This window comes from Lutra lutra, chromosome 5, assembly GCF_902655055.1.
Source record: "Lutra lutra chromosome 5, mLutLut1.2, whole genome shotgun sequence".
NCBI lineage: Eukaryota > Metazoa > Chordata > Mammalia > Carnivora > Mustelidae > Lutra > Lutra lutra.
Genome location: NC_062282.1, coordinates 83,187,830 through 83,215,473, shown reverse-complemented (window position 1 = coordinate 83,215,473; position 27,644 = coordinate 83,187,830). Strand labels below are relative to the sequence as shown.

At 40.5% G+C, this 27,644-nt stretch overlaps 1 pseudogene; it reads left to right on the top strand.

The window, feature by feature from the left end:
* LOC125101167 (nicotinamide phosphoribosyltransferase-like) overlaps positions 1-26,079 on the top strand; it is a 66,055-nt pseudogene extending 39,976 nt beyond the window's left edge.
* Positions 26,080-27,644: the final 1,565 nt, after the last annotated feature.

Sequence of the window (27,644 nt, the reverse complement as noted above, 5' to 3'; positions counted from 1 at the left end):
GCAGGAGCTAGGGGCACCAACCCTATGCACAGACGAAAATCTGCATGTAACTTTTTACTCCCCCAAAACATTACTACTACTGGCCTATTGGTGACTGGGAGACTTAAGGATAACATAAATAGTCGATTAACATATGTTTTGTGTACATATTACATATGGTATTCTTATGATAAAGTATATGGAGAAAACATTATTAAGAAAATTAGGGATGCCTAGGTGGCTCTGTTGGTTAAGCCACTGCCTTCGGCTCAGGTCATGATCCCAGGGTCCTGGATCGAGTGTCGCATCGGGCTCCTTGCTCTGCAGGGAGCCTGCTTCTCTCTCTGCCTCTGCCTGCTGCTCTGCCTAATTGTGTGCTCTCTCTGACAAATAAATATATAAAATCTTTAAAAAGAAAAAAATCGGGGCGCCTAGGTGGCTCAGTGGATTGGGCCACTGCCTTCAGCTCAGGTCTTGGTCTCGGGTTCCTGGGATCGAGCCCCGCATCGGGCTCTCTGCTCCGCAGGGAGCCTGCTTCCCCCTCTCTCTCTGCCTGCCTCTCTGCCTACTTGTGATCTCTCTCTCTGTGTGTCAAATAAACAAATAAAATATAAAAAAAAAAAAAAGAAAAGAAAAAAAATCATAAGGGAGAGAAAATACATTCACAATACTGTATGTGTATTTACTGAAAAACATATGCATGTAAGTGGACCCACTCAGTTCAAATCCATGTTGTTCAGGGTCAAATGTGATCTTAATTGAAAATATTTTTAAAGTCAGGGTGTTTCACACAACAATCCCGAATCCAGCTTTCTCCTGCAGGCTCAGAATACTTGACAAAAGTGATTTTTGACTAATAGCTGCCTCCTTCGCACGGGGCATAGCTCTCCAGGCCATCCCTGCTTCACCAGCCAACCCCCCAACTATGGTCATACGCCCAACTCACTTCACTTATTTATACCACGTGCCTGAACCCTGTGGGCATTTTTTTGGTTCTACCCCCAGGGTTTCAGGCTTCAGCTCTTGCTCTCCTCTCACCAGCTACTCACGTGGCTGGTCAGTCATGCGGCATACCTGGACTACATCTGTCTCATTTACAAATAGAAAAGGGGAGATCCATAAGCCTTTCGAAGCCTTTCGAACGCTACCATTCTGTAGTTCTAAAGACATTAATAAGAGTATATGTTATGAGACATCTCACGAGGAAAGGACAGTTTCATGGGAAGAAGGGTGAATCTTCAGATGGAAATCAACAGACGGGAAGTGGTAGAAAGTGAAAGGTAGCAGGAGCCTCCCTGGTTTACACTCACTGCGGGTCACCAAGGAGCCAGAGAGAGAGAGAGAGAAGGAACAATTAGAGAAAAAGAGAAATTGTTGACTTAGGCTGAATATCAGCAAGGTTTTCCTAATAGGCGAGTCTTGAAACTGGCATGCTGTCCCAGGAGAAGTCGCAGAAAGTTATTTAAAATAGGGCGGAATGGAGCATTTCGATAACCCAGGGTAAACAATTCTCACTTAAACCAAAGCTATCCACTCAAGGATGGGCTATTTCTTTCCCTTCACTTTGTAAATTGACTTAGTTTCCAATTGAATAAGCAATGGAAAAGATTAAATCCTGGGATGGAAGACAGACAGAGTCGTACTACGCTCGCATGTATTCTCCAGGCCTATTAGTTGAATGCAGACATGAAGCATCTCAGAAACGATGGTCTATTTTGCATCTGCCATCGGTGTTAAATAAGCATATATAAAGCATGGATGTGGATATTGTGCTTTGCACGTTGTCGTGAATGTGAAGTTTCAGCCTGTCACCTAGTTTGCCCTGTAGAAGGCAGAGATTTTTGTTCTCCTCTTTATCTGCTGCACATCTTTTTTTGGAGGTATTTTGGGATAATAGTGCTTGTTATTCAATTATTTAAGACAGAGTGTTTGCTGACAACTCGATATTCTATTTTTTCCCCCTCTTCTCTTTGAATTGGAAAGTGCAAAATGGGGAAAGGAAATTCACTGGCTTGGCTTGGGAACAGAGGTGGAAAACCAAACAAACTAACAAACTAAAAGCAGGCAAGCACAGCCCCTCTCCCTCATTTCATCAGCCAAGGCATTAAGGGTGACCAAGGAAAAAGCTTACAAAAAACACTTTGAAGTGCTCCATCAAATACACGTTCTCCTAGAGGATTAACATAATGAGAGCAAGCAGGCCCCGGAATCAGCTCATTGTCATTAAGGGCAAATTTGATTAGAGGCATACAAGAATGTGGACTGATTATATTTGTAAAATAATCCATTATCCAAAGCTGCCCTGTACTCAGTCACTGAACAAACATTTACTATACCTCAGATTTATTCTCCTCAAAATGGAGAGGACAGCAATGCTTCTTTCCCACATATCCCCCACCTCTTCTGTTTTATTAACCTAGTCCCTCAAATCCAGGAACTTCATTCTTTTTGGTATTCTTGTGCTGGCAGGCGTCACTGACATTTATGAAAGTCATCTGATAAATGTGTTAAGGATGAAACAGATTCCGCCGTGTGGATCTGTTGGGTCCCCAGTGTTGGGTCCCCCAATAATGGGTCCGTGATTAAAGGAGCGAGACTGATACAAAGCGAAGGTCAAGCAAAGCTTTTATTTCGCGCCAAGCATCGAGAATCAAACTAACCAGCCGGAGCCACGCCTCTTACAGAAAGCACGACCCCTCCCTGCCTCACAGACTAACTTTTATAAAGCAAAGGCCATGTGGTTGGGCCTGGCCACACACAGGTGGCCAATGAGATTGTAACACACAGAGACATATGCACAGTCATGCTAGGTCACACATAAGTGACCAATTGAATTACAAGTTACCCTATAGCAGACATTTGAACTAGCCTATCACCTTGGTGAGAATTGGTGCCCAAAAGGCGGGGCCCACACTCCTTGGTAGCTAGGGAGACAGTCTGCGCGCTTTACTGATTGGATGTCTCCACCGACTCATCCCTGCATTCCGGCTGTTATCTCCACCTGATCTGACCCACCCTTGTATTTGGGCTTTGTTACCTGGGACTGGTTTCCTGGACTTGCTTTTAAATAAGTTCCCCCTGGGGGGGGGGGGTGCAGGATCAATTTAAGTTTTACTGCATAAACAACAAAATGGCTGTTCAACTGAGGTGGGGCCGCTCCGGCTAAATAGGCCCCTATAGATCTAGGGAAGAAACTGACCAAAACAACGATGTAAGTCATTAACGAGGACCATGTTGGAGAGGACTTAGGTGGGAAGATGGGGAATATTTCACAAGAGAAGAGCATTTCAAAAATCTGGAGTTTTCCACAGAAAGGTTGAAGAACAGATTCAGAGAATTCACAGAAAAGGAGACGCAAACCACCAAAAGTTTAAGTAAAGAGGTGAGCCTCACAAGTCCTCAAGAAAGTATAAAACAAAGCAACGAAATAAAATTTTAATATATTAAATTGGGAAAAAAACAGTATAAAACCTAAAAGGAGTTACAAGGAACTAGGAACCATTACATGAGCTGGTGGGACTGTAGATCAGTTTAAGTGCTTTGGAGGACAATTTGGTCATACCCCTTAAAATGTTAAATGCCTGTTCCCTGTTTGTCTAGCAGTTTGACATCAAAGAATCTACCCGGGAGACACTCAATGGTCTCTAAAGGAAGTCATGTTCAAGCACTGTTTACATTAACAAAAATGTGGAGACAATCTAAACATCCATCAAAAAGGAAATAGTTCAATTTAGATTGTGGAATCCTCTAATTTAAAAATATTATCAACTAATCTAAATCTATAAAACCAAAAAACATGCATCCGTACAATAAGCAAAGCAAAATTCAGCCCAGGGACCTCCGTATATAACCTCTGCTTCAATAATCACACAGTTCTTTATACTCTTTAATTAAAAATGTAACTCTTTAAAATAAATAATGAGTACTAGGTGTCAGTTACTGTAAGTAACTGTTACTGTACTGTACTGTAACTGTTACAGTTACTGTAAGTGTACTGTTTATACACTTGTGTGTGTATGTGTGGGTGCGCATGTTTTTATTTATTTTTTTCTTGTCCTTGCAATTGCTATGCAAAATAGTTACTTTCTCAACTTCACAGGTAGGGATGGTATGGAAATTTCTGTCCAGGGAGGACAAAATGTCTCTGTAACCAGTCAAATCCTGCAAGAGAGCTGCATCCAGGATGGGGCTCAATTTATGTTCCGAGGGAAATGGAACCAGTTTCAATAGCTTTAATGTGAGCAAATCCAAAAAGATGCTAAATTCATTTATGTAGCTGCTTTAGCTGAGCACACAAAGATACTGCTCAGGGGAAATGTTCAGGGCATCTCATTTTAGTGGACCAAGACTGCCTGAACATTTCCCTCAACTCAATCAAACAGGCATTTTCTTGCTGACCTCCCTTTTCCTGAACCATTTTCTTTAGAAAACCTGTAATTCTAAATCTTTCTTTGTTCCTTCAAGAGACAAATCTTTTGTACTGTTGCTGCTTGGGATTGTTTTTCACAAGGGCCTAGGAGCCTTTGAAATGTAAACATTGAGGGAATTTGCCTGCATCTGGGGAGTGTCCATGGTGGGGGAGGGGTCCAACTGTGATGCCCCCCTCCCTCCTAGCTTAAAAGATACATGAAGATACAATCATGTTTACTTCTCCTCTGGTAAGGCCAATTAGCAAATGCAGGTGGCCTAAAACAACCCCCACCCCATGGTAGTTTTTAAAACCCTTCTGTTTTGTTTGAGCAGAGTTTATTTCAAACCCAGCTCTGTCCTCTCCCACCTAATGCAATCAGCTTGAATAAAGCCTACCCTGCCTGTTTCAGTTGGATGCAAGTTTTGCCTTGACATGATCTCTTAAAGTTTTTAAGTGACTAGGGTAAGCAGAGAGGCGTATTAAGGAAAAGCACTTAAGGGAAAGGATACAAGAGTTAACTTGTAGAAGGCCCACCCATACCTTTTCTGTTAAGAAAAACTAATAATCAACTCCCAAAGCCCATATATGGAAAGCCACATCTGACAGGTTATATAAAAAGCCATTCTACATTTGTTCAGCATTTAGCATGATTTTGGTATTTTTCACACTTTCCCTAATCTTCGTTTCAATGTCTAAATATTACCCATCTTTTAAAACCTCTCTTCCAACAGAGACTTGTTCTGTTGTGACAGAAGAGCTTAAGTAGAATTTATTGTATCAATAATACAGGAGTGTTTAGGAGCATTTAGGCAAGGTGATACGTAGGCGCTCACCAACGTGTTTGGTGGTACTTCCGTGTTTAGGGCTTGACTTCATTCCTACCTCCATTTTTTTTTTTTTTTTAAGATTTTTTTTTTTTTTTTTAATTAGACAGATCACAAGTAGTCAGAGAGGCAGGCAGAGAGAGACAGGAGGAGGCAGGCTCCCCGCTGAGCAGAGAGCCCGATGTGGGACTCGATCCCAGGACCCTGAGATCATGACCTGAGCGGAAGGCAGAGGCTTTAACCACTGAGCCACCCAGGCGCCCCCCTGCCTCCATTTTTAAGCTGAAGCTTTTGAGACCACAGAGTCATTGCCAATTTCACGATTATATCATATTGTTAGGAGTTAGTTGGGTGGCTAGGTAGTCAGGACCAGGGTCCCCAACAAGGAAATATGGAGCCAGGAAGCTAAAATAAAAAGGCACTGACATCCTCCTGGTTTGCAGCTTAGACAGGACCGCGCTGACATTCTGCTTTGTAGCCTTTGCAGAAATGACCTCTTCAGAAAGTCCTAAAATAAGACAATCCACCACAAAAGCATTTGTCAATATCATGGGCCAGGGGAGCAGTTAAGACCTAAGCTCCTGGATGTCAGCAAGAAAAAAAAAATAGACTATCAGCTTGTGGACATTGACCTAATAGGTAGACAGATACGTGACCAGAGCCCTCATGGGCACGAATCAGCACACCCTGATTGCTTAAGAAAGTTCTGCAAAAAGAGCTCATAAAAACTCCTAAACTTAGAAACTCTGGGGGCAACCCATTCAGGCCCCCTCCCTCTCTGGGAGCTTTATACTCTTGCTCAATAGACTTTGCTTTGCTGCCCACCACTCTCCGTCTTATCTATCTCTTCATTCCTCCAAGCAGCCTGACCAGGAATAGCGGGCTGTAAGGGGACAGAAAACTTTAACAATATCCAGTGGAAAAGAATATTTCCCTCAAATGTTGCATCTAAAGGTCCAGAATTGGCTTATGATAAAAAATAAGTTTGTATCATATAGTCTTTGACCTTGTCCGTAAGACATGCAAGTGTGTGAAATGGCCAGACCCCAGCCAGACACTGTACCACTAACATCACAAGTACTCTGAGTACAGAAAGAGGGTAACTCCGAAGAAAAGCGGGGTATGTTACCCAACAGAGAAGAGATGAAGACTGTTAAAGTTAGGCTATCCCAACAAACTTCCACTAGAAATGTTTACAGTGAACTTCAATGACTAACAATACATCCTGCATCCACTCAACAAATACACCATTTTAGCTGTACTTCCTTCAAAGCAGGTGGCTCTTCTGACTTCATGTGATGGTTCACTGCTGGTTCCTCAAAGCAAAATCAGGTTTACCTTTCTATCCCCAAGCTCGACCTGTTTGCAGTAGGCAAAGGGTCTGTGGGCTTTGTTAAGTTCCTTAATGATCCTGTGACCCAGTTTTTTCATCCTCCCTGAGAGCAATCATATTCATTTCCATTCAAATGTTCATTTATTCATTCAGACATTGTTTGTTGTTCCCAATAACTAAAACCATGACCATGACAACACTAGCAGCTCCCATTTGCTGAGTGCCTGCTATGGGCCGGTCAGGATTTTAAGTGCCTCCCCTCTCTTGCCCACTGTAGTGTTTACAGGGCAAAATTGATGATAATTTCCCTGTGGCTTATTGTACTCCAACTATACCAGCTTTCTTGCTGTCCCCAGGTACCCAAATCTCATTTCTATGGCAGAGGCTTACTGAACCCTCTGATTAGAATGTTCTTCCCTCAGTTTTTCATATAACTAGTTCCTTTTTGCCATTCAAATCTCAGCTTAAATACCAGATCTGCAGAAAGGACATCCCCAAATATTCAACGTATATTAACCACCGATCTAAACCCACTCGGGCTCTTGACATTGCTAACTTTTTCTCTTCTTCCTCCTCTTCTTTGCCTTCTACTTTTGATTTCACTTACCACTCCTTAACTTGAATATTTGTCTCATTTTTTTTCCCTCTGTTGACTCGCCCCTTGGGATATAAACATATGATAGCAAAGACCTCTTCCGTCTCATTTATCACCATATCCCCAGGACCTAGGAACATGGCTGCCAATGCTTTGTTTTATAAACGCATCTCTTCCAACCTTCATAACGATCCTATAAGATGATTGTTAACCATCTCCATTTTATATGTAAGAAAACCAATGCCAGAAAAGCTAACTGCCTTTCCCAAAGACACACAGCTAGCAAATGGCAAAGTTAGTCTTTAAACAGAGGAATTCTGACGCCGCTGTTCAGCCTCAAAGCCAGGGTGCTAAATTTCCGTGGCTAGATTCTGTGCAGAGTGCTTTGCATGGAACAAGAGAGACAACGCCACCATTCATGAACTTACAGTACTTGGAGGTAGCTAGACTTCTACATGTCATCAATAAGAACTATAGAACTATAATCACAGAAGTGATAAGAAAGGAAAGCACAGGATGCTACGGGGAACACTTAAAACCAAGACCTAATATATGAGGACATCAGGGAACTTAAGATGTGTTGCTTTTATCCAAGGGAAGGGAAGTGGGAAGGGAGCTCCGGACAAATGGAATGGAATTGGCAAATCCCTGCAGCATGTAACCAGTGCCACCCAACAGATAAGAACAGGGCACACAAGAAAGTGACTTGTCTTCACCCTTGAGATAATTTAGTTGGTTACTTGAAAAAAGGTGGCAGGTGTCAAGAGGTATATGAAGTATATTAGGGGAGACTTTAAAAGACTCTTCAATTTTTTTTTAAAGATTTTATTTATTTATTTGACAGACAGAGATCACAAGTAGGTAGAGAGGCAGGCAGAGAGAAAGGAGGAAGCAGGCTTCCCACTGAGCAGAGATCCTGAGGCGGGGTTTGATCCCAGGACCCTAGGATCATGACCTGAGCCAAAGGCAGAGGCTTTAACCCACTGAGCCACCCAGGCGTCCCAAGACTCTTCAGTTTTTTAAAGATCAAATAGGCTTAAATAAATGTGGAAGTAGGAAATAAAATAATTATTGAGGCTGATTTATAGCTATCCAGTGAATTTCTCTACTCTATAAACCAAGAATAGACCCTCTTTTCAGGGACCCATAGAATATTTGCAAAACACTGTCTTGTGTTATTCCAGAAGCATAATTTCAATCAATAAATCAAGAATCAAGAAAAGTCATGCTGCAGCCTACTTTCTCCATAATCAATGCCGTAAAGCCACAAATTAATAACACCAGCACAAACAAATCAATTCGAACAACTTAGAAATCAGAATAATAATAGCTAACATTTACTGAATGTTTACTACATACTTGCAGCATGCTGAGATTTTTGTCTTAATCAGCTCATTTAATCCTTACAAAATCTTTATTAAATAGATACTGTTATTATTACCATTTTACAGGCGAATAAGCTTATGGCAAGAAAGAGATTACATAAGATGTGCCAAGCTACTCAGCTAGTAATTTGGATATGTGGGATTTAAACCAAGCTGTCTAATTACAATGTGTGTGTGGAGGGGAAAGGGGTGGGTGGGTGGGTGGGTGGCGGGGTGTGTGTGTGTGTGTGTTTTTGACCACTTTACTATTCTGTCTCTCCTCAGTAGTTTTTGGGTCAAAGACGTAATCAAAAGCATAAAAGTATTTAGAGGGGAAAACAATGGTAATATAAACCAGCTAAGAAAACCAACAAGAATTACTTATAAGCGGGGCGCCTGGGTGGCTCAGTGGTTAAAGCCTCTGCCTTCGGCTCAGGTCATGATCCCAGGGTCCTGGGATCAAGCCTCACGTCGGGCTCTCTGCTCTGCAGGGAGCCTGCTTCCTCCCCTCTCTCTCTGCCTGCCTCTCTGCCTATTTGTGATTTCTCTCTCTGTCAAATAAATAAAATCTTTAAAAAAAAAAAAAAGAATTACTTATAAGCAAAACCTGTTGATAATTGTTGAAGGTATACAATGGACACATAAGAGTTTATTTTACTGTTTGTCTATTTCTGTGTATGTTTGAAAATTTCCATGATATAAAGTTATAACTAGAAGAACGGAGATGAAAGAATTAAAAATCATTTCTCTCTCTCATTCTGTCTCTATAAAATAAATAAATCTTCAAAACAAAACAGTCTCGGTAACTTAACAAAAAGACCTCAGTTAGGGGAAGTAGAAAAATGGAAAATAAAAAATCTTCTTTTATGCTTAAGTCTTTCATCTATATAATAAACCGTGTAATCAAAATTATGTAATTCTAAACTTTGGTGGCAGGGCACCTGTCTAACTTATCTTTGAAAAATATATCTATAGCATCTGGCATAGCACCCATCTTAAAGTTGGCTTTCAATAAATACTCTGATGGGAACAAGGGAGAAGAAAAATGAAGAGAAGTCAGCATTTTACTTTATATAAACAGTATTACTGGGAATTCAATCTTATTTCCAAGATAAATTATTAATTAACCTGCCCAAGGCTGAACAGTTTATTTTTAATGGATTTAAAACTGTAGCCCAGTTATTTCAAATTTTGTGTGATCATATGGACAGGAACTATGTCCTTCATTGAATTCAACAGCATGATAGAAGCAAGGGGAAGTTGGTTGTAAGAATCAACTGTGAGATTTCAAGGTTATGATTTTTGCTTTTAATTCCTAATCATGTTTCAAATCACTCTGTAAAAGTTTTGTTTCTGTACCCATTTGTTCTCCCTAGCCTTGAGTCATCTGAAAAAAATAGAGCTCACTTTTGGTTTTATCCAAGTAACTGATGAAAGCTTTATAAAGAAAAACCATTAAGGAATAACTTTAGAGTCATTCTTCTAAAGAGCTTAAAAATCTGGTCATTCATACATCATCTTACCCACAGCAGAGCAAGCATGACTTTGTCAAAACTTTTTGGTGATATTTCTGCTAAGCTGTATTGATGAAATCCCTATCATCTGCCTATTTGGAAAAACTTAAAAACTAGACTATTAATAATATGATTTGTTCATTATGGGCGCCCATGGGTGTCTAGTGGACACCATTTTGTTTTCCGTACACTCACAAGTCTGGCAGTGAGTAAGCTATCCATGAATTTTTCTTTGTGATTAGAATCAGGTTTGCTAATTTATAGTTTGTAAAGTGATTATTTTTTAAAATGAAAACTGGCACAGTATTTATCTATAGTCAGTTTCTGATACCTTGTCTGTTTTGTAAGATTTGTCATGCATTCTGAAATGTATTTCACTATTTGTGAGAATTAAAAGCAAACAAAACCATTTCTCACAATGCAACTCATTTTTACTTGTGACCCTCTCATACCACATTCTTCTTTTGATTATCATTAAGACTGGGTAGAGTCACTTTTTCTCCTCAAATCCCCAAAATAAATGCCTCGAGTGCCTCCATTTTTCCTACATCCATGGTAATGTCTACTTCATCTGATGGTAAATGTCATTGAAATATCTTCGTTTATCTCATTTTGACACATTTCTCTCTTTCAAGATATATCCTGCAAATATGTGCTTAAACTTTTGCTGTGATGTGGGCAAAGAACACTCTGGCCTTTAAGATATGTGTTAGCATTTAAGTGGCTTTAAGATGTTTAAAATGTTATCTTGTTCATTATTAATATAAAAAGAATTTTAATATCAATCCGGCTGAAACTACTTTATTAATTCTGTTAAAAGATTAGAAAAATGGGTAGCCATTCTCTAGCATGTACCTTTCATTTTATCATAATTTCTGATTGCTACAAATTTGAAATAATCTTCATGTCCAGCATTATAATATATGAAATTATAGTTTATCAAAGTACTGGGAGACTATGCAGGATTTAAGAATAATGAGCTCTGGGGCACCTGGCTGGCTCAGTGGGTTAAGCCTCTGGCTTCGACTCGGGTCATGATCTCAGGGTCCTGGGATCGAACCCCACATCAGGCTCTCTGCTCAGCGGGGAGCCTGCTTCTCTCTCTCTGCCTGCCTACTTGTGATCTCTCTCTCTCTGTCAAATAAATAAATAAAATCTTTAAAAAAAAAAAGAATAATGAGCTCTGTGTGATGACATATAAAAATCTCTAGGTCATACTGTAGAGCTAAACTGGATCAGCCAAAGAAGAGTAAAAAATCTTGGTCCACATACCTGCATGTATGTGTGAATGTACATTTATATAAATCTGAAAGATTAAACCCAAGTCTTGAAGGTATACAATTAAGAGATGTTTACTTTCTACCATATTAACTGTTTATAATTTTAAATTTTATGATGAGCATATATTAGCTTTATAATTAGAAAACAATACAGACTTTTATATTTGGGAAAACTGTAGTTTTACTTCTTTTTTTAAAAGTAATATCTCTTACTACTGAAATTTTTATGTTTTTACAGGTAATTTGGTGTTGTTGATACCATAGAAATACTTTTTTCTGTTACAAGAACATTATAAGCCCTATAATAGTAAGACCAGTGAAAATCAACAATTCTAGTAATTCATTAAACTATAATATGTGCTGAGCCCTCTGAGTATCATCACATTCAGTCCAAAAAGCACATTACTTTAGGGAAAACATTATTATCCATATTTTGCAAGTAGGACACAGTTGAGATTCAAATCTTACTTTCTTTGATGTCAAAACTCACGGCTTCCTCTCTACTATCTCATTAAGGTGATGTGCACAGTGAAGTTAAGAAATGTAAAACCAAGAACAACTTTCTAGAATTTAAGTCTATAAACTTCTGCTACTTCTTTTGGATACACTTACTAGGACCAACAAATGGTCAGAAGGAGAAGAGTGCTTGACCGGTAGAGGATGAGAGTTCCTGTTTGCTCAGGTCTGCAGCACTGAGATCTGTTTCCTTGATGAAAATGATGAAGGTACAGAGCACCGTATCTATCTATCCAAGGCCTCCCACCCTCCTAAGGGCTATGCTGGCTGCCACAGTTACACTCTGGGGCTAGACCACCCTCTGTCTCCCATTCTCTTTGAAAGACAACAACAGAAAGACCTCTTAGAGACTGCTCCATCTTCTTTAACTGCCTGGGAGCCTCTGACAAAGAGGTTTGATTTTCAGTGGTTTGGTCATGAGTCTTCTCCTTGACCGTCATGTCCGAGATGGATTATTTACGCAGCTAAGTGTAAGAGGAAACTGCCCAGGCACCAGGTCCCTCAGAATGCATGGTGCAGCCCAGGTTAGTTTACATAGCACTGGAATGCAAGAAATGCAGATGAGGAACATGGGACAATCTTAGAACAAAACTTTCCCAGACCGGTGGGTTGTAATGTCTAATATTTCTATAGAAGGTCTTCTCAGTACTCCTCACACCCCTTAGAGTCCAGAATCACCATGTCTAAAGCACAAAGAAAAAGTACTTCTAAAGCTTGGCAACGAGAGACACAGAGTACCAGAAAATGACCAAGAATGTGTTGCAAAGGTTACTATACATATATATGTATATGTATAGTAATAGATTACTATAGTAATATGTAGTAATATATGTAGTAATATAATAATATTAGAATATAGATAATAATATGTATATATGTACACATATAGGTATGTATGTACATTTTGCTGATGTACTGCTTTAAGAGAATATATATTCAGCCATAGAAAGATGCAGCCAAAAAGTTTGCAGAATACCTGCCTATGAAACCGCCACTGATTTGTCCACTAATAATCATTATTTCTTTTAAATAAGCTCATTTTCTTTTTTTTTTATTTTTTAAATTTATTTTTAGCGTAACAGTATTGTTTTTGCACCACACCCAGTGTTCCATGCAATCCGTGCCCTCTCCAATACCCACCACCTGGTTCCCCCAACCTCCCACCTGCCACGGTGAACCATGAGAGACTATGGACTTTAAATAAGCTCATTTTCTTAATCACTCACATGTGGTATGACAGAACTCCCGTTGGGCCTTGGTGTTCCACTAGTCCAAAACGTTTAAAGGATTACACGTTTATAGTGAAGAAACAGCAGACAATTCTAAGTATTTTCCTAGGGTAGACATTTGCATGTTGGTGATTTCTGAGATAGAAAGGACAGTAATAAAATGGTCTGGTTGACGACAAGGCTTAGATTATAAAGGACTATAGTTGAACAGTTTATGCTTAGTCTACCAGGTTTTCAAAAGTAAAATGTGTGTGTGTGTGTGTGTGTGTGTGTGTGTGTGTATGGAAAATTACAAGCTCTTCTACAGTTCTCCAGACATAATCCTGTAAATGTTTACGTGTGGTATAGCCTTTGAACACTACCCAGTCTGGATGTAAATAATGTAAATTACATGGCTCTTGACTACCAATAGGTGAACTGGTCTCATTTTTTATTTATTTATTTATTTATTGTTAAATATTTTATTTATTTATTTGACAGAGATCACCAGTAGGCAGAGAGGCAGACGGGGGTGGGGGGGAGCAGGCTCCCCAGTGAGCAGAGAGCCAGATGCAGGGCTCGATCCTGGGATGATGACCCTGGGATCATGACCCAAGCCAAAGGCAGAGGCTTCAACCCACTGAGCCACCCAGGCACCCCCTGATATAATTTTTAAAAGACAAAAAAGAGATTTGAAGTGGATTATGTGAGGGTTGTTAGAAAAGTTGAGGTCTAACCTCTGAAAAGATGTGTGTATGTGTGCACTTGTGTGTGTGTGTGTGTGTGTGTGTGTGTGCATAAGGTATGAGTAAGGGTATGGATGTACAATAAAGCTGTGGTGATGTGTCCGTACACATAAGGATGGAGCATTATATTTTGAGAGCTCTAACCTAACAATTTTTCCCATACCTGGACAATTTTTCATTTAGGTGTGAAAGTAGGTTTTTTTGTTTTGTTTTGTTTAATTTTAAAATCTGAGATTTGCTTATTTCTACAAGCAAGGGTCTGCTTTGATGCATAAAGCTCTCTTAATCCTATGTAAAACTGATCGATAAAGGAATGACTACCTCTCTTTATCACCCCGGCCTTTCCGGCAAGTGAAAATTAAGGCAACTCGAGGCTGACTCATTTGCCTGTGGTCAGTCTCCAACGACAGATTGTTCATCACTCGGATTAGTTATATAAAAACGCTCCACTTAGCGAAATGATCCAGAGGGAGGTTTCGGGTAGGGGCGGGGCAATGAAGAGGGTACCACTTTAATGAGATACTGAATTCAAGTGCCTAAATGCCTTCTCTTCAAATCTTAACACTTTCTAGGAATGAAATTCTCAGTTTCCAGCTGCCAACCAAGAAATTATCTCACACCTCTCGTTCTCACTATCCAGAACTCCCTCATAAAGACTCTGCAGTCCCCGAGGTCTAAGCTGGTTGCCTGACCTGACAGTGGAAAGAAACATTTAAGGTCAGCTCTCTTAGAGTCTTGAAAGCTTTCCAGTGGAGGAGGCTTTTTTTTTTTTTTTTAAGATTTTATTTATTTGTCAGAGAGAGAGAGAGAGCGAGCACAGGCAGACAGAGTGGCAGGCAGAGGCAGAGGGAGAAGCAGGCTCCCCACAGAACAAGGAGCCTGATGTGGGACTTGATCCCAGGATGCTGGGATCATGACCTGAGCCGAAGGCAGCGGCTTAACCCACTGAGCCACCCAGGCGTCCCTGGAGGAGGCTTTTTAAAGAAAAACATTCTGGGGGCGCCTGGGTGGCTCAGTGGGTTAAGCCGTAGCCTTTGGCTCAGCTCATGATCTCAGGGTCCTGGGATCGAGTCCCGCATCGGGCTCTCTGCTCAGCGGGGAGCCTGCTTCCCTCTCTCTCTCTGCCTGCCTCTCTGTCTACTTGTGATCTCTCTCTATCAAATAAATAAATTAAAAAAAAAAAAAAGAAAAACATTCTGACAGGAAACTTGCACTAGGAGGTTTTTCACATCTTGCACAAAAGATCCCTTTCTTTGTTTTCTTTCCTTCCATTCTCTTTGGACCCTGGAGACAAGTGCATGCGTTCACCAAAAAGAAGGCATTTAGGACTTGCTATATGCAAGGCTTTTATATTTACTGGACACTTTTGCTTACTTACTGCTGCGTAACAAACCACCCGAAAACTGACCCTCCTAAAACAACAATGTAATATTCTGTGCACCAGCCCTGAGGGGAGACTCAGGTCAGCAGGGCCGTTTGCCTCCACAGTTTCTCGTGAGGTTTCAGTCAGACAGCCCCTGGGGTGGGAGTCATGGGGCAGGCTCAGTGAGGCTGGAATCCACAATGGCCTCATTACTCAGATCTGGCCCTCCCACCGTTCCCGTCTTCCTTCCTTCTCTCCACACAGTCTGGCCTCTTCCATGGGCCTCTCCATGAGGCTTGGTCTTCTGACAACGGGTGATCTTAGGAGAGTCACACTTCTTACGTGTGCTTGACTTTCAAGAGAAAATAATGAAAACTGCTGGGCCAGGTGAAGGCACAAACTGGCACAGTGTCCATTTGGCCACATTGTGTTGTTCAAGGTAGTCACAAGCCTGCCCAGTTTCCATGGTATGGAGTGACAGACTGTCTTGTGTGGGAATGACAAAACCACAGTGCTGAAGAGCACAGGGAGGAAGATTTGCAGCGGCTATCTTTGGAAAATGCGATGTCACATTTGGTGTTTCAGGCATGAAGAACAGCAGGCATCTCTGGTCATTCTCCAGGCTGTGTTTTCAAGTCCATAAAGCCACTGGGAATAGTGTCTCCTCCCCATCTCTGCCATTGTCTCCATCCACCCATTTCTCTTACATAAAAATGTACTGAGTTCCCACAAAGGGCCAGTCTCTCTGGTACAGTCACATCATTGAGTTCAGGTAACCATTTTAGCTACATGATGTTGTACTAAAAAATTGTCTTTGAATGTATCCCTGCTCTCTCTCTTTTTTTTAAAGAAAATTTTATGGTAAAGATGGAAGAGGAGAAATAATACAGGAATTATCCTGCCATGTTAAGGATCTAATCCCTGCTTCTGATAATTGTCACTGCATGAATGCTAAGAAATACCCTTTGTCTGTTCACTTATGATTCAGACACCGCTGAGCACTAGGGACACGCAGCTGGACAAGACAGACGTGGCCGCTGCTGCTGGTTGAGTTCTATCTCCCAAAATTTAGGTACTGAAGTCCTAATCCCCAGTACATCAGAGTGTGACCTTATTTAGAAATAGGGCCACTGCATGTGTAATTAGTTAAGATGAGGTCATTAGGGTAAGTTTTAATCAAATATAACCAGTATCCTCACAGAAGGAGAAATTTGGACATTGGACAGATATACACAGAGGGAAGACGACGTGAAGACGCAAGGAGAAGGTGACCAACTCTAAGCCAAGGACAGAGGCCAGGAAGAGGTCCTGTCGTCACAGAGTTCAGAAAGAACCAGCTTTAGCAATGCCTTGATTTCAGACTTCTAGCCTCTGGAACAGTAAGACAATGAGCATCTGTTGTTTAAGCCACTCATTTGGTGTTAACTTGTTACAGGGGCCCTAGTAAACTAATACAGGCCACCTTCTCACAGAGCTTCTGTCTCACAGGCAGACATTAATCAAATAATTCCAAATAACATGTGTGTAATTATAAAATTGGCCTAAGTAATATGAGGGAAGGAAATGCAATTCTGTGAAAGCAGAGACTAGAGAAATCTTTCCTAGAATGATTGGTCGAAGTTTTCCCAAGGAAGTGATGCTGGAGGTGAGAGATGGAAGAGTGACAAGAGATAAACAGAAGAGAAAGTAAGACAAGCATGTCCTGGGTTGGGGGGGAGGGGTGTGTATGTAGGGGGGAGTTGTGTGGCAGGTGTGCAAAGGCCTCTGTCAGGTGATAGCATGATGCGATCGAGAAACCAAAAGAAGGAGAGTGTGGCTTTAGCACAAGAAATGAACAGAGAATAATGAAAAATAAGAATGGTAAAATAGGCAGAAAAGCCCATGCCTGAGCAGGTCTTGTCAAGACATTTTTCAATAACACCAATGAATGAGTATTCCTTAGAACACTTTAAGTAGGAAGTGACATGATCATGTTTGAGGTCTAAGAAGACTACTCCCAGTGTTCTTAGGAGAAGACCCTTGAAAGGGCAGGGAAGGGGCAGGGGAGGGAGACTGGGAGTCAAGGGTACTAACTACAGTGTCTTGTGGCTTGTAGGGAGGAGGCCCATGCAGGTACCAGAAGCAGCAGCTGAATCCAGACAAGGGCGGGCCGTGAAGAAATGGATGCATTTAAGAGATGTAGACAGAGAAAAGGATGAGACTTCCTGATCGGGTGTCTACTACTCTTTGCTACACTCAGGCAGGGTAGGAGAAGACCCATTTTCAGGGAGAAGCTTATGGATTTCAGACTTGTCGTGTTCTGTGGGCACTAGGGAACTACCAGATGAGACGTTAAGATTTATGGGGAGCTAAAAAGAGAATTTCTGCTTGAGAGATACACATTTGCAGTCATTGTCAAATCCATGGTGACTGAAGCAGTGTGTGGGATGGAGATGGTTAAGGAAGAGGGTTCCTCATATGAAGAGACAAGAGCCTAGAATGGAGACCAAATGCCTTTAATACTTAGATGTCTTATTTTCCTATTACTTCATGAGGAAATGATGCTACAGTTTGTATCTAATTACCCCTGTCAGATCGTTTCTGTAAAAACGGAGGCCTCCAAAGCAAACCATGTATCTCCAAGTTATAGGACCACCTGGGGCAACTGTTAATTATATGCACTTCCATTAAAAAACAAAAAAGGCAATTTCAGTTTGGTTTTCCCACTTCAGATTACAGAAGGGAAAAAATGGTTTTGTAAGTATTTCAGATAAAAATAAAGCAAGAATTTATTTTGCTTTTCATAGCTTTAAAAAAAAAAAAGCTTTCTTGAAAAACAACCTATTGCCCACAGGGAGAAAGAGGCCTTATCTGATCATAATGGTGATTGGATTTTTTGTACACACTGACATTTGGTACAGGCCCTATCTTTGAATCCTTCTATTTCTAGCAGCATCGCAACATTATTTGTAAGTGTTTATTGCACTGTTAAAATAGAAAGACGTGAACATGCAGTTTCCTTCTTAAAGGAAACCCACTGGGGTTGCATCACTGCGTTGGCCCTCAGAAACTGTTAAATTATGTCTTTGTTAGTACAGAGGGAAAGAGAAGCCTGTTTCCTTCACCATACTCTCACGGCACTCTTAGCAAGCTTGCAGATGTCCACAGCTGCCGACTCTAGCTGTGAGGGGCAGCACTGGCAACAAAACAGAGGACAAAATAGCCTTTCAACAGAGCAGGCAATGATATTCTATCATTACCACAGATCGGCCACATAATCGGGTAAAAAAATGTACTGTGAGTCCACATGTCCTCTAGATTGCTTTTAATAATGGTACCCCGTGACAGGAACAGTGGGAAAGTGTTCATTCTCTTTCACTTGGATGGGAATCTTCACTTTGATAATATGTTACCACTTCTAAAAAATTTGCATACCGTATGAGCTGGCAATTTTATTTCTATAACGTTAAGAAATTTGTCATGAAATTCTCAAAGTATTACTCTATGAAAATATTAACCTCTATTTAGCTCTCAGAAGCCAAATCTTAGGAACAATTACCTTTCCAACTAGGAGACCCAAGTTCAGAATGGTAACATGATATAATAACTTATAGCTATTAAAATTACGATGTAAAAATATAATGAAATGAATTGCTCAGTATGTAAGAGCAGTTTATAAATAAGTATACAGTGTAGCAGTTTTGGATGTGCATGTGAAAATGGCTATTTATTTTAAAAAATTTGAAACTGTATGCATTAAATCCTTCATTAGTTAAGCCTGAGTGTTAAATATACAGAGATTTACTCTTCTTCAATCCCGCAAAAATACTGTCTTGAGAAGATGTACAAAATTGCATCAGACACTTAGACCCTAAACTTTTTACGTCCTTCCAGCGAGCAACGTTTGATGGGTCCAAAGGAGGATGAACAATAGGACAGCTGGGCCCCGGAGAGGAAGGTGAAGTGTACTCAGGAAGGCTCAGCTGGCCCCTGGAAACCTGGAACTTGTCTCTATCCTACCCCCATCTGGGGAGGGAGCGATAACAATCTAGTCATCTAACCATTTGCTCAGGGCCTTGGCATCTGACAGTTCTAGCAATTGATAAAAGCATTTGGGGTTTATTATCTGTTTTTAAAGCAGATTCAGATGGAGACCCTACCTACTTACCGAAAAGTGTAGTAATAACTACAGGTCTGAGGCACAGGCATAGATTGCATATACTCTGGCCTGTTCTGTTGGTCTTCATGTGTTTAAAATATCCTAGACTATTTTGAATCTCTTCCTTCTCTTTGACATTTTCATCATTTATTTATTTCTGTTGGGAAAATGCATTTTTGAGTAGGCTATCATTCAAACAACCTAGATACAAAGTTTAGACAGAAGATTAAAGTAGAATTAGGCCACATCGTTATGAAAAGTGCCCTGCTTCTTCTGATACTTTTATTACCAGTGATCCTGCTGTGAAGCAGAAAGCATTTACTGATGATCATCTCCTATGATTCAGGTGCTTTACATAATTAAATTACACTTTAAATAATTTACATATATGTATATGTAATATATGTATATACATATATACATATATGTATTTAATACATAATAATGTATTTCATACATTATTCTAAGCCACCCTTTAAGGACAGTGACCAACTCTTGTTTTAAAGATGAGGAAACTGAACCTTCAAAATCACAAGAAATCTGCCCAACTTCACACATTGGGAAAGTATGGAACTGTATTGAAATTCCGGCCTTCTTCAACTCCATGGTCCCGCATTCCCCCGCTATGCTCCCTACCTGGATTTTTAAAGATTTTATTTATTTATTTGACAGAGATCACAAGCAGGCAGAGAGGCAGGCAGAGAGAGAGGAAGGGAAGCAGGCTCCCTGCTGAGCAGAGAGCCCTATGCGGGGCTCAATCCCAGGACCCTGGAATCATGACCTGAGCTGAAGGCAGAGGCTTTAACCCACTGAGCCACCCAGGCACCCCCCTACCTGGATTTTTAGAAGAAAAAAAGAGAGACCCTTTCATGTTCTGCAAATGCTGAAATCACCACTACTATCAGTGCCAGCCAGAATGGGATCTTTAGGGCGCATTTTCATTAATAAAATGCATCCCTCTAGCCAAGCTTCTCTCCAGACTTTTTAAAAAACAGTGGAAGGTCAATCACAGAGTGTCTGATGTCCAGGTGATGTGTGCTATCAAAGCACTCAGAGAGCCCCAAAGTTGCTCAAAATTCTCAGACATCCATCTCCACTTTCCCTGGCATACATGTCATGTCCCACTTGAGTTTATTTCTACCATCTAGCCTCAGACTCTTTGCAATCAAGTTATTTTAGACAACTGATGATAAAGTAGCACTCAAGTCACTATTTTGGATGATCTGAGGCCCTTATTTACTTTCTCTCTCGGTCGACTTTTTCAGGAACCTGTAGGCTTATACATAGAAATGAAAACCTAGGTTGAGTCTATTTTCACTGCACTTGACAAGCTCGCTGGACCGAAAGACCTCCAGTGTAGGTGGGAATAAACACGCTGAAATGTCTAAATTACTTAAACATATCTCCTCTCCATCAGAAGTGAGAGTTCTCACCAGGCCTGCTGAATGCCATTGGCCATTCTAGTTAGGGCCCCACTGGAAGGAAAGAGAACATAACATTTTTAAGAACAGATGAACAATCTCGTTGATATCATAGCTGCTCTCCCACACAGGTATTTTCTGTTATAGATTTGGTGGGGCTGAGGGAGAAACAATAGAGACTAGGGTAGAGCCAAAGGGAAATATATTTATATTATATTTTTACATACACTATATTACTTACATGTGTAAATGAAATTGTTAAATGATTTAGTTGCTCTCCCAAAATGCCAATAATACCACTTGCTACTCAAAAAATACTTAAAACTGTATGATAGAAAATCAGTAACAGTAACTAGCATCTATTAAGCATGTACTGTGCATAAGGCACACTGTGTTTTACACATACACACACATACTTATGTGTATACAATTCTCCCAAGAGCCTAGTGAGTTCTCATTTTACAGGTCAGGTAACTGTGACTCAGAGAAGCTGTGAAATAAAACCATTCAAATACACCTGGTCAGGAAGTGGCAAGGCCAAGATGATAAGCACAGGTCTAATCTATGCGCCATCTATCTTCGCTAATGGTATTCTGCCAGGTACCAGAATTTCTCAAGTTATGGCCTGATATTACCTACACTAAATTCACCCAGGGTACATGTTCAAGCATAATTCCTAGGCTCTACCTCTGACTTTCCAAATTAGAGTTCCTGAAAAGCAAGTCCCAAAGATCTACATTTTTGTTTCTTGGGTGACTTCCTAGAAATGTGAACATCAGAGAGCCAGGGTGGTTAACAGGCAGGCCCCTGACTGTGACAGTAACACAGTGGAAAGACCATGGTAAGAGAAGTCAGATGACCTGGGTTTTAATCCCACCCTTTGAGTAACTAGTTCTGTGGCTTTGGACAAGTCCCTTCTTTCACTTTTCTGGGCCTGCTGATGATGGTAGATCAGACTCCTACTCTAACATTTCTTAAATATTTTAAGTAGATCCTCACAAAATAGGAAAGAGTTCTATGACTGTCTGTACTGATCGGTCGGCTTCTAAGTCCTCTCTGTAGGGCCGGCCATTGCATTTCAGAGAGATTTTTCCCTACGTGGAGCAGGGTCAAGACTGGACAGTGCCACTGCCACGGAACACTGCGACCCAGCAGCAAGATCACATGACTTCTCCTTCTGGGGACTCTGTGGCTCTTGCAGGCACAAATGAAGATAGGTGAATGATGGCTGTCATTCCAAATGTGCCAGGGTTGAAGTACAAAGGTAGTTTTTTGGTTTTTCTCTGGCCAGCAGCATATTTTCATGGAAAACAAGCAGTATTTCCTGTTTGAGAAATCAGGGGGATTTTAGAACAGACACCAACAGCTCCCTAATTTATTTTGACAAAGAGGTAATTGTGTCTAGTCTCTGAAACTATTCCTGCAGATCCAACAGCATGCATTTCATTTGTGGCCCACACAACTGTATTGGCCTTTACAAGAGAAGCAAATATGTCCTCAGCGGCTGCTTTGTATTGGCAATTAACTGATCTGTGGGCAGAATCCAGTATCTGCATATGGAAATGCACATTTAGCAGCATGCCCTAGAATGCAGGGACACATTTCATTTTATAGGCATATTTTGGGAGCCTGCTAGAATATGTGGTCTTTGTTTTAATCGGCAGTGGCTTGTCCAGTGTTTTCCATACCAACATGTTTACTAAATGAGTGTTTGATCTTTCCGTCCCAAAATAAACAGCTAATGAATATTCATGCATATTGAATGCAGTCAGAGAAAAAGCCAAGAATAGAACATCAGAGTGCATACTCCTACTCCCCATCTGTAACCATTAGGAAAACAGGACTACATTGCCACTAGCTAGGCAAGGAGTCATTCATTCAACAAACAGCTATTAATTGCACATTATGTACAAGCCACTGAAATAAACAATAGAGGCTTTTTTTTTTTAATTTCAAAGAAGACAAATTACCTGAAAGTAGAGAATAATGATTTAAGAGTATTCATTCAACAAATATTTACTGAGTACATACTTCACATGAGACCATGATATAGGCACTAAAACATCAAGCTATTAATTTTTTAAAAGTGATCAAAATCATTTCCCTTACAAAGTTTATGTTCAGGTTGAAGAAGATAAAGAACAAAGGAGTATAAAATACACAGTATGACTGATGGTGGCAAGTACTACACACACACAAAAAAGAAAAAGAATAGAAAAGCGAATATGGGTGCATATGGGAGGACACTAATTTAACCCAGGAAATGAGAATCGTCTCACAAAGAAGATAAAATGCTGAAAAGAAATAAAAAATTAAAAAAGAAAGATAAAATGTGAATATAGAGTTGATGGGAATATGGAAGGGATCCACATGGGAAGAGTATTCGGGACATAGGCTATATGGGGTGCAATGCCTCTGAGGAAGGTGAGCAAGCAGGAGGCTAGTGTAGCTAATGTAGAGGGAACACGTTGGAAGAAAAAAGTTCGAGATAAGAGGATGTCGGATCATTTTTTTGCTATAGAAATCATTTTTAATGCTATAGAAGATACAAAAAGTCTTTGACTCTAATTAGATGGGAGGCCGTCGGGGTTTGAGCAGAGGAATGACATGATCCAACTTGGATTTGAAAACAATGTTATTAGCCTATGAGCTCAAAGTGGACTGGAGAGGCAAGGACAGAAGAAGCAAGTCCAGTGGGGTGGTGCTGACTACTGTCAGGTTAAGGAACGATGAAGGGTTGGATGGGGATAGAAATGGTGGAAATGATGAGAAATATCTGAACTGGGGATGTTTCGAATGTGGAGCTCGGGTGATTTCTTGAACCATCTAACGTTTCATTTTGAAATACAATACACACGTAGAAAAGTGCATCAAACAGAAATGTAAAATTTACCAATGTAATATAATATAATATATGTAATATAAAGAAGACACCATGTATCCACCACCCAGAGTAAGAAATAAAACATGGACAGCGCTCCAGCTGATCCACTCAACAAGCTGAAAGAAAGACTGAGTTAAGTACAAGCTCAGGAGATCTAAAAGAGACCCAGTCATACTTACAGAAGTGAAAAGGATGGAGTCTGAAATAAAAATTTCACTAGGTAGGATGCACAGCAGAAGAGACACTGCAAAATAAAAGATTAGTGAACTTTCCCAGATGGTGTCTTTTTTTTTTTAATTTTTATTTTTTAAAAGATTTTATTTACTTATTTGACAGACAAAGATCACAAGTAGGCAGAGAGGCAGGCAGAGAGAGAGGGGAAAGCAGGTTTCCTGCCTAGCAGAGAGCCCAATGCGAGACTGGATCCCAGGACCATAAGATCATGACCTGAGCCAAAGGCAGAGGCTTAACCTACTGAGCCACCCAGGTGCCCCAAGATGGTGTCTCTAATGAAAAGGGATAGAACTACATTCTTAAGAAACATGACAGACATCTTCCAAGAGAAATAAATGTTGTTCCTGAGGGTTCTGCCACTGCCAGAGGAAATATTCTCTTCATAGTAGAAAACACAGAGTCAGAGTGTTACTGGCTTATGAGGTGGATTGAGACTATTCTTGTTCAGTCCTGGTATCCAATCACAGTGGCTACAAATTCTAGAAAGCAAAAGACAGTATTGGTAAAATATTTCTTAGAAAATTATGATCACCTAGTTGGTATACAAGTTACAGGGTTTTGGCTACAGAGGAGTCCCCTTCCAAGACACCACCGGCTTGGAGCACCTGCTCACTTGGTTAACTTCACAAGAACACAAACAGTAGCAGGGATTGCTCTAATTAAAAATATGGAACAAAAGATCCTGTTCCAGGCTATTCTGTTCCATTGGCAGAGAAGAGTATCACAGCAGCTTGAGGGAAAGACCATGACAAAGATGCTTTTGCACAGAGTAACATAGCTTTCATTGGTGCCTCTATTTGTAGTCAAGGATAGCTGTACCATTTATAATATATGTGTGAGACAATAGGGGATGAAGATCTAAGACATTTAATGGTATCAAACTGTACAGAGGCACCACTAATAATGAGACCTGCTTCTGGAAATCCTCTTAACACTATATTAAGGAGTTTAGGTATTTTAGGTAAGAAATTCCTGGTTACTGAGAATTCAAAGGGCAACAAGCTGCTGCCATGTTATCTTAGAGTTAGTAAAGGGGATGGTACAGATAAACCTCATGTAAGATTGCACAAGGTATAAACCAAAGCCAAAACAAAAACAAAAACAAAAACAAAAAAAATGGTGTATTAAAGTATTTCCTTCGGTGCTGGTGGAGCTCTGTTTCAGAAATTAACAAAGCATCTCTTGAATTTTCCCTTCAGGTACTGCATAGCCTTGGGATTAATGTCTTCAAGGATGCAGGTTCTGATTACAACATAGGCCCAGAAAAGGCTGATTATCTTGACATAGGACATGGCAGAGAAATTTACTACACTTGAGAAAAAGATACCTTGAAGAATTTGGTCATCATCTTCTCCATACTGTCTTCAAGAGGGGTAGGATGGCAAGGGAGGGAAAAAAATGCACAACTAAAAGAATGATCCAGAAACTGCATCCCATTAGGCCTTGCTTTATGAATCGATATGTGAGCACTCGTGGGTGTATGGCTCACATGTAAGCAGGCATCCATGTGTGTATGTAATACACGCTTACTCTACAGATGTATTTATGTTCTATGATACATTATAGCCATGCTATTTGTTGGTTTATGAACATTCTGCCCTTCTCATTTGTTTTCTCCAACATTTAGGTAACCTCTAATTAGGAAATGCATTTAATCGTGTGAAAGATTAATGTTGAACTAAGCTTTTAAGGGCCTAATGCCAAGAGATAGTAATTCAATCTGGTACTGATCTCCTCACAAATAACAGAACTGAGAAACTTTTATATAGAACTGGAGATCACATGAAACAGATTTGAATAAAATTACCATGATTGCTTTATGTTTATATTTAACTTATATTTTTGTACAAACAAGATTGTGTAAGGTATATTTAAAGCTTTAGTGATTTAAGAGTCTTTCTTACCCTTCATGATTTTTGAGTGCAGACTTCTAAAGAAATACGTGAAAACAAATTACATTGTCTTTTTCTCATTAATCATTAAATAAAGTATGGCCTTCACAAAAACAGTTTCCAAATTATGTTAGAACAAACCCTGGAGAAAACTGGGTTGTAAACCTACAACATGTGGGAAACGGTATGTAAGGAATTAGGAGGAAAACTCATGAAGTCCTAGTGATGTAGTGTTTTGCCATCACCTAGCTGGTGGAAATGCTTCATAAAAACGTCTTCCTTCTCTCTAAGGATGTGCCAGTGAGATGCTGAAGCCAGCTCCCACGGGCTCCTCAGGACCGACTGAATGCATCTCTTCTCAGCTCCACTTGCAGTGACATCAATAATGGCTTGAAATCACCCATGACAGAAGCATTACACCATGCAAACTGGCAACTGCCACTGATTAAGGCTTTTTTTTTTTTCCTTTTGAAAACTCAGTTATTAAGGATTTGCCCTTACAACATTCAGAGGACCATGAGCCTATACATCGTGCATTGTGGGTATCAAGATGAAAGACACCCTAGATATGGTTCCCGGGGAGACAGAATCTGAGATGAAGATATATGCGTAGGAAGTTGTCTCAGACCTGACTTCCATTTTCTGTACTCTGATGCTTTGCCATTTGGGGCTTGGCCAACACTAGGGGGGCTGCCCAATTTCTAGAGATAGTAACTACTCTGACTACAAGTGTGCTTTTTAAAGATTTTTAAAAAATTTTATTTGACAGAGAGGCAGGCAGATAGAGAGGGGGAAGCAGGCTCCCTGCTGAGCAGAGAGCCCGATGCAGGGCTCGATCCCAGGACCCTGAGATCATGACCTGAGCTGAAGACAGAGGCTCAACCCACTGAGCCACCCAGGTGTCCCCATAAGTGTGCTTTTTAAAAGCAAACCTAACAATCCAGAGTTTACACCTCCAACCACCTGTCCTCACCACCCCAGGGCCAGGTACCGGGCAAGTAAGGGCAGCCTCTGTAGCAGTGAGTAGACATTTTTTTTTTTTTTTTTTTTTTTTACAAAACTTGCCTCATTTGTCCCTTTGCTTGAAAATCCCATTAACCCTTCTTGCTCATAGGACCTCCCTCTCCCACTGCCTCCTGACTGACCCCAGTGCCTCCCTGTGCTGCCCACCATTGTGTAGTGGGGCCCCTCTTCTTGAGAACTGAGTAACTATCTTCTCAGTGGCAATCATCTCCTTCACACCTAAATAATAACAAAACCTATAAAGACAGTAGTTCCTTGAAAATGCTCTCAAGATCAACACATTTGAAAAAGAGATAGAAATATTTAGTCCCAAGAAAGGCCTCAGTCAACCCCACAGAAATGGGATGTTCTTCTAAAGCATTCCCTTTGAGGCAAAGGGCCTGGCTTCCATAAGCCTGTGCTGATCAGGGTAGGGTGTGTCCAGATGGTAGACAGAGGGCTTGACCTCCCCTTGGAAGAAACTCTGGCTGCTAACATCACTCACAGAGGGATTCTGCTAAGTGCCGTGAGCCACCAATATCCTCAGCATCTGGGGGAAGCTCCTCAGTTCTCACAGAGGGCTGGGGAGGTGTACCTCTGCACATATGACACAACAAGAAGATAAAGTCAACTACCAGATGCTAGCTTTTAATATTCATGAGCTTTCTGAGGGAGTCAACGTCAGTGAGGAGAATAAATGCTGTCGCAGAAAAGGCGCTAAAAGTTCGTGCCAAATGCAAAGTCAGATATGGCCCTTCAACCCTGGCAGAAAAATAAATGTAAAATAAATTAGCCATTTACAACTTTGCAAAACCCAACAGACTGTGAAGATTTATCACCTGGACCATGAAAAAAAAAATTGACTATCTTCTACAAAGTAATTAAAAATGAAGATTGATGCAACTGAAGTCCAAATAAAATAAGCTTCAAGAGTAGACAA